Genomic DNA, 8,167 nt, shown 5'->3' with positions numbered 1-8,167 from the left:
ATCTTAGGAGAATTACTGCTTACCATTTTGGAGGTAAGAACATCAAATTTAGCCCCGCCACTTCCACTTTAGTACCCCATTATTTTATTTATTATATAAAGCACCTTTCTACAGTAAGGGAAAATTAAGATTATGCAATGTTTAAATGGATTGTGCCCACGACTGGATTCTCCATTTTCATCATTTCCAGAAGAGTTAACAATTAAAACTTGACGTTTGGGCTTTGATGTGATTATGCACTGAGAATAAACATGATGGCATACCATTATCTTTTATATATATATCATAATCTAATTGATGATCTACTCACTGTATTATTAATTAAAATTGCTAGTGTGGCAACTTTGGATTATAACCATAGTTTTTTGCTCCAGCGTATGGTCCCTCCATCAGATAGTGGAATTCTGGTCCATGATACCCTTTGCCTCTAGACTAGAGTAGCAATTTCTAATTGTCATATCAAGTGACAGAATATTTCTTGATTGGTTTGTTTTTTTCTGAACAATTTTTACAGAATGTGGGTATGTTGAAACTTTAAATGTGAACATAGTTTTGATCTATGTTACTTAAATTTAGAGCAACAGCACATGTGATTTAGAACACAAAAATGGAAACAATGGCTACGAACACAGCCTTGCTTAATTACTAGTACAAGTGAGATCATATTTGTTATTTGACTTGTTGGCTTACGTTGAAGGAGATATTAATTGAATTTTGTGAGATTAATCAATGGAGGAGAGAACGAAGCTTTAAAATTTGTGTTTGTAATTAAACTAAACTTATCAATTACTAATAATTTAGGTAACAACAAATATCAACATCATACCATACCAAAGAATAAGCAAACATTCAAGGTCTCCAGCCATTACTATTCAAAATCATCGTCTAAAAGAAGACATTTCACTAAACCATCATCAACAACAATTCATCAATATCCTCATAACAAGTAGCTTAGAGTTTCACGTAACATTATATAATGGTTATTTGAAAATAAAACCCGTACCTCAAATGCGATGATGATCCCAAACCTCGCGACAACGAAACTGGTTCTTCAACAGCTAAACCCTCCTTCGGAAAGAAAAATGCCCATCTTGAAATCCTAATTCTATTCTCCCTAATTTCTATTTTTTTTTCCAACAATCTTTTTCTTCAATTCGAAATCCATTTTCCATCCTTGTCCTCTGCTAGTGTTATCGATTGTTATGAGTTTTACACGTTCAACGAATTCCCTGCGGGTCACGTAGCTTGGTTGGGGCATTATTTTGTTAAAAAAAAAAATTTAATAAAAAAAATTTTTAATAATAAAAATAAAAGTACTAAAAAAATTAAAAAATATATTTTTATTAAAAAATTATAATTTATATTTTTTTAAAGATTTTTTTTAAAAAATATTTTTTATTTAATAAATAAATAAAAAAATATTTTTATATTGTTATATTTAAATATAATTAATAAATAAAAAAAATTTATATAAAATATTTAAATATAAAATTATTTTTACTTTTTTATAAGATCTTTTAAAAAAAATAATTAAAAATTTTTTTTTAAAAAAAATAATTTAAAATTTTTTTTCTTTAAAAAACTCATTCAGACAAATCCATAATCCTAGTCAACTAGTCGTCCCCTTCAAGTGTCAAAATCTCCTGCACGCCACGACATACAATCGCCTTACCCACGGGAAACCCTTGGTCACCATAGACGGCAGTTCTTAAGTGAAGTTGTAATAAGAGGCTCATTTTTTGTATATGGGTTGGCGGAATGCGTTGTGCTTGTGCATGCATATGGAGTGCTAGTGTGTTTATGGGGGCACGGATTTTATGGGTAGTGTGTGTTTGACTATTTTATGGGTAGTGTGTGTTTGACTGATCAATGTGTCTATTTTTTAATTCGGGCCTGCTACACATACAAGCATACAAGCAATCAAGTAGGCCCAGCCCAAACACGAAATACACGCATGAAAGAGAGATAAGATGCCGCGTCCAACTCACGCGCTCAGCATTCGAACGGTTACGTATAGGAGACTCTTCCACTTCTTCCACTTCTTCCATTTCTCAAGGCAATTTCAAAACAACGAAATTCTCTCATTTTCGAGCGAAAATCAACTTTCAAAATATAGAAATCGTAGTTCGAAAACTGCATCGAAACACCATCAACCTCTCTGTGAAGAAGAATCTGAAGAAAAAACAAACCAAGAATACTCAACGTAAGTGCATTAAAATACTGTATATTTTACTTTTCTTCTACGTCGTTCTGCTAGGGTTTACTGTTACTGTTGCTTCTTTGTTATACGTCGTTCTTCTAAGTTATACGTCGTTCTTCTAAGTTCTACGTCGTTTACGTTGTTATTCTAAGTTCTCCTGCTATTTTTCTTGATTTTTGGGGGTTTATTCCGTAGATTCGGGGGTGTAAACTGCTTAACCTTGTAATGTGGCTTTATATTCAAGCATGGCTGAGTGATATCTGTCTGATATCTATATGGATATATCTGAATAATATCTATGGGTGTATCTCACTGTAATGAATGGGTGTATATTGTTTGACATTGTTGGGTGTATCTGAATAATATCTATGGGTGTATCTAACTGTTATGAATGGGTGTATATTGTTTGACATTGTTGGGTGTATCTGAATAATATCTATGGGTGTATCTCACTGTTATGAATGGGTGTATCTTGCGAATATCTGGCTGTCTTGACTCATATATATGGGTGTATCTTACTGTTATCAATGGGTGTATCTTAGTTGTTATCAATGGGTGTATCTGAGTCATATATATATGGGTGTATATTACTGATGTCTTTGGGTGTATTTTTAGTTTCAGAGAAAATGGCAGCAAGAAACCAAACCAAAGACCTCAAATGTGCCACACATCTCCTGAATGATAAGTTCAGAAACATGACTGAGGAGAAGAAGGCCATTGTCAGGGATCTTGGATTCGGTGGGTTGATGCACATCCCACCACTGAGGGTGGATCACCAACTCTTGAGAGAGTTGGCAAAAAACTTCAAACTTGGGGAGAACAAACTGAGGACAGGATATGGTTCTTTCCATATAACCCCAAAAAAATAGGTGATGCGCTTGGCATCAATGCAACAGGTAATTAGCTCAAAATTATAGATGTATATTAAGTTGTTGCTTGGGTGTATATTAACCTGATGCTTGGGTGTATCTGAACTGACTTGGTTGCTTTGTTGTTTTCCTTTTTGTAGGAGATCTATTTCCTGAGAAAGTTGACTACAAGAAACTTTCTGAATCTGACAAAATAATTTATAAAAGATTCCAGGGTAAGACCCTCAAAAGTCTTACCGATGAAATGATGGAAATCGGCGTTGGCAACGAAGAGGAACGCCTGATGTTCAAGAGGATATTCATCCTCTACATACAGATGGCGTTCCTTTTGCCAACGACGATAAACAAAATATCGCCGGTGCACCTGGTCCCGATTTTTGAGATGGAGGGCATAGAGGAGAGAAACTGGGGGGGGCATGTCTTGACCTTCATGATCAGGGGCATAACAGACTACCAGGAGAAGAAGAAGAAGGCAATCAATGGCTGCCTCTTCGCCCTGATGATAATCTACTTTCACCTTTCAAAAAACAAACGCAACAACAGGGGTGAAAGACCACCAAAGCCATGGATTGCCAACTGGACTAAGGAGCAGTTGGTGAAAAGAATGAATGAAGAGAGAGAGGAAACTTTGGTGAGTAATCATAATAAGTTAGTGTACTTTATTTACCCTAATGTTGCTAACTAAAATATCTCATGTTTCAGGGGATTCTGAATTTGGCAGAGACAAAAGAAAAAATGAGAAAAAAAGAAAAAAAAAACAAAAAGAACAGGAAATAAAAAAAAAAACAAAAAAAAGGAAGGCGAGCTCAACATCGTCTTCGGAGACAGAAACTACCGAGAGTGACACTTCTACCTCTGAGTCTGAGGCTCAAGAAGACTCGGAGGATTCGGGAATTAAACACCCCGGCAAAAAGGGGAAAAAGTAAGTACCATACTTGGGTGTAATTTCTTTATAGGGTTTGGGTGTATTTTGTTTGTCCACGTTGGGTGTATGTAGCTTATTAAGCAGGGTGTGTTTCTTTTGCTGCGTTGGGTGTATATTGTATACTCAGTTGGGTGTGTCTCGTGAATTCAATTGGGTGTATTTTTAGTATGTTCTAAATGATGATTGTTTGCCTGCAGAATGGACTCAAGAAAAAGAAAGCAGAGGGAAGAGGAGTCGGATTCTGATTCAGAATCTGAATCTGAACCAAGTGACCAGTAATGTCCTGAAATTATTACTCCTTTCTTTTGGCTTCGTTATAAAGATTTCGTGTATTAACTGAAGCGTCTGTTATTGACTTATAGGAGCGAAGAATCATCTCCTGCAAAGAAGGAGAAGAAAAAGAAAGAAACAAAAATAACTCCAAAAGAGTAAGCACTTCTTTGGATAAAATTCTGTGATAAAATTAATTTTTTATTTCTGATTGGTACTGTTTTTTTTTTCCACCCAGAACACCACAAAAAAAGAAAAAAGTAGTTGTGGAGGATTCACCTCCTGAAGAAAATCAATACTTTTACGGGTACAGTACCTCGTAAGCTATCCTACGGTCTATCATCGTAATTATTTTTATTAACGTCTTATTTTATGAATGTAGTGAGACATATGAAATATCAAGTGACGAACTTGATGAATTGCTAGGGGGAAATGTTCATAAATCTGCTGCAGAGGGGTATGTCTTGCTGTGCTGTGTATTTGAGATTTTGGTGTCTTTTGTTTGCTAATAATTGTATCTTGTTTCGCAGGGACAACCAGCCTGACCTGGGATCGACAGAAGATCGCTATGTGTCCTCTGAAACGTAAGAAGCTTTATTATTTAATAAAATCTTGTTATCGTGATTTGGATGTATTCTGTGAAACAATATGGGTGTATTTTGTGGATCAAGTTGGGTGTATCTTGTTTACTAAGTTGGACTTATATTTCGTTTGAATAACATGAAATCTGTTCAGACTACCGGCTGTGAACTTGGGAAGTGATGATCCTTCCTCTCAAGGACCCACAGAACAGAGTAGTGTAAAACAGCCGTCTCAGAGCATGTAATTTCTCTTTCAAATAACCGTTACTTTTGTTCTTCTAATAACTTCTACTTCTAATTCTGTATATATTTTTTTTAGAAAAAAAAGCCCTTTATTATTTTATTCAAGAAAAAAAAGGCAGCAAAAAAAAGCAAAAACTGCAATTATGTAAGTTCTCAAAAAACAAAGCCCGTCTTCTTTTAGAATTGTTCGGGTGTATTTTTTGAACTTCTTTGGGTGTATTTTAGGTTGACTCCGGATGATCCAAATATGATGGTTGTTAGGGAACAAACGCCGTCGGAAGCGCTTGCAATGTAAGTTATCCAAGAATATTTCAACCTTATAACCTTATTATTTTCAAATACGTTGTTAACCTTTCATTTTTATTCTTGTTTAGAGTCCTGATCCAATTTTTTGTGCCGCCATCCCAGCAAACAACCACTGACGCAGATTCCGAACCAACCCCTATGCTACAGATTGAAGGGGCTAGAGAAACGTAAGAAAATAGTATTGGGTGTATATTTGTTTAGGGTTTGGGTGTATATTTGCTAAAAGTTTGGGTGTATACTCTTCCTTATCGATTTTATGTAACTGTGCAGCACTCCTGAAACCCCGAAACAACTTCAAGAAACAACACCCAAGCTTCCCCCAGCTCCAACAAAAATGTAAGTTAATTAGACTAGAATCAATCTTTGCTTGTCATCCGTATATTCTTATTCTTACTCTTATTCTTGTACATAATGATCCAGTCATCCAGACGCCGAGGACGCTGCTGCCCTGTTGATGATGGCACGGACAGCAAGCTATGCTCCTAAAACAGATCCGGGGATGCCATCATTCAGCCTCGGATTGACAGATTCAAGCCAGGAGGGGGCATCGACGCAGGAGACAGAAAGGGAAAAATCTCCAAGAACTGCAACTATGCTAGAACAATTGGACAGTTTGGTCCAAAAGATAGCAGGCAGTGCGTCAAAGGGAAAAGACGAAAGTCCGCAAATTCGGAGGGAGACTGGGGGAGAAAGTTCTGCTAAGTTTGAAACACCGGGGGGAACAAATCAAATTCCGGATGATATGAAAGAAAAGTGCTACATCTGGGGGACGAGACTGAAGGAAGATGCAAAGGGCAATACTAACGAGTTTGAGGAGATATGCACTGTGACTGGCCAAGGAGAGTACATTTTGATGAGAACGCAACTTGCATCCCTCCAGGCAAACAGTGATATAGAATGTCAGGTAATTTTAGACTAACATTAATGTTTTTACACCAAAGTCAACTGCAATGGTTATTAATTTAAAATTGATTTCTAGGTTGTATCTGCCATCTGCCTCATCCTAAACCAGAAAAAGGAAAAGAGGTTTCATGCACAAATATACTGTCTCCCCCCAGATATTGTGGTAAGTGTTACTTCTACAAACTTTGGGTGTATTTTATGCATTGGTTTGGGTGTATTTTTTTAGCTTACATTGGGTGTAAGTTGTTTATGTTCATGTTTTCATTTCTTGTATTGCAATTCTTGCAGAGCATGGCACTTTCTGATCACCCAAAGGGGGAATTCATATCTCCAAAAACGAACAGAGAATTCAGGGTGGAAGCCTACCCCAATTTCATTCCCTTCATAGATAGGAAAAAATTAAGTTCGCATCCATATGTAAGTTTTTGTTTCGTAAATTTGTTATTACGCTTATTTACTTATATGCCAAATGAAATAACAGACTGTTGAAATGTGGCAATCCTTCAGATTTTTGCTCCTGTTTGCCACTCGGGATATTGGTGGTTGTGGCTAATAAATACAAGAACGCGGAAATGTCAAATACTTGACCCGCTACACAAAAAAGCTCCAAGCCCTGAGAGAAAGGAAATTAATAAATTCACTGTAAGTTCCCTCTATCTTCTTTACTTTAATAGATAGGTCTATTTTGAAATTTGAGTTGGGTGTATATTCCATATTAAGTTGGGTGTGTCTTGTCAATTGACTCGGGTGTATTACTGACTTGTTTTGGTATTTAAGGGATATGTATTTTCGAGATTGATAGCACATGCCGGCGGGAAACCTCTCGAGAAAGGCGAGAAGGAGAAGGAAATTAAAGCCCCATATGTTAAAATTTCAGGCCAAAAAACAAGGTATAGATTTGTGGCTCTGAACCTTAAACTTTCCTAAATGAGATTTGTAATTTATTTTCTTCGTTTTCAGCTATGACTGCGCTATTTACGTAATGAAGTGGCTTGAGTTAATAGAGCCGGAAAACATTAAAAGGGGAAGTATGAATGGGATAACTGGACACAGGTAACTGTCTTTAGAAGTATATAACTCTGTATTACTTTACTGAATTAATATTTCTGTTTAAACATAACATACTTTTTAATTGTAGGAGGAGGTGGACCACTACAGAGTGGAATATGCTTCCCGGATACTATTTAGTGAGTTGAATAGACAGAGAGATCAGGCAATTAGAGAGAGTAGTGCTATAAGGCTGTCGAAGCCATCCTCTGTATTATTGAGTCCGTTCTGTCAGATTAATTCTGAGGATATAGAAACTGGGTAGTTTGTAAATTGAACAAATGATGTAAATGTTTGCCATTCAATTTATTCAATGTATATTCAAAACGAGTTCGAACTATGATTTCAGAAAACAACAAATCAACAGAGAAAACGAAGCTCGAGTTGCAGAGAGAGAAAAAGAGAACGTAAACGAAGAACATACCAGTGAGAAAAGAAGAGGAAAAGATCGATGGAGAAGAATGAGCGAAAACGCGCGAGAAGAAGAACAACCAAATCTCAAAATAACGAAAACGAAGAAGGAAACAAATATTTTAAATTTGGAAGTTAGATATACGCGGCATATTATATAGCGCGTGTAATCAACGTAGCTGGAGGAGCGACTATCTTAAATTTATTATTTAATAAACTTGTAAAGCATACAAGCCCTAATGGCTTGTATGCAGAGCTTTTCCGTATAAATTAATGCAGAAACATGTTATCATAGAGAAGATAATAAAGTTTAATGAGATCGTGGACGAACTTTAGAACATTATCGTTCTGTTCATGGACCAGTGTTCATTGGTTTCAGGCTTTTAGTTTTGCTTCTATGGAGTCTCCGCAC

At 36.2% G+C, this 8,167-nt stretch overlaps 1 long non-coding RNA gene across 1 annotated transcript; it reads left to right on the top strand.

The window, feature by feature from the left end:
• The first annotated feature begins 6,263 nt into the window (after nucleotides 1-6,263).
• Nucleotides 6,264-6,639, top strand: LOC130940788 (uncharacterized). Its single transcript, XR_009070410.1, has 3 exons — nucleotides 6,264-6,298; nucleotides 6,374-6,460; nucleotides 6,586-6,639. It is a non-coding gene; the product is annotated as an uncharacterized LOC130940788 (long non-coding RNA).
• The last annotated feature ends 1,528 nt before the right edge of the window (nucleotides 6,640-8,167 follow it).

Source organism: Arachis stenosperma, chromosome 7, assembly GCF_014773155.1.
Source record: "Arachis stenosperma cultivar V10309 chromosome 7, arast.V10309.gnm1.PFL2, whole genome shotgun sequence".
Classification (NCBI taxonomy): Eukaryota; Viridiplantae; Streptophyta; class Magnoliopsida; order Fabales; family Fabaceae; genus Arachis; species Arachis stenosperma.
This window is presented reverse-complemented; position numbering and strand designations above follow the sequence as displayed.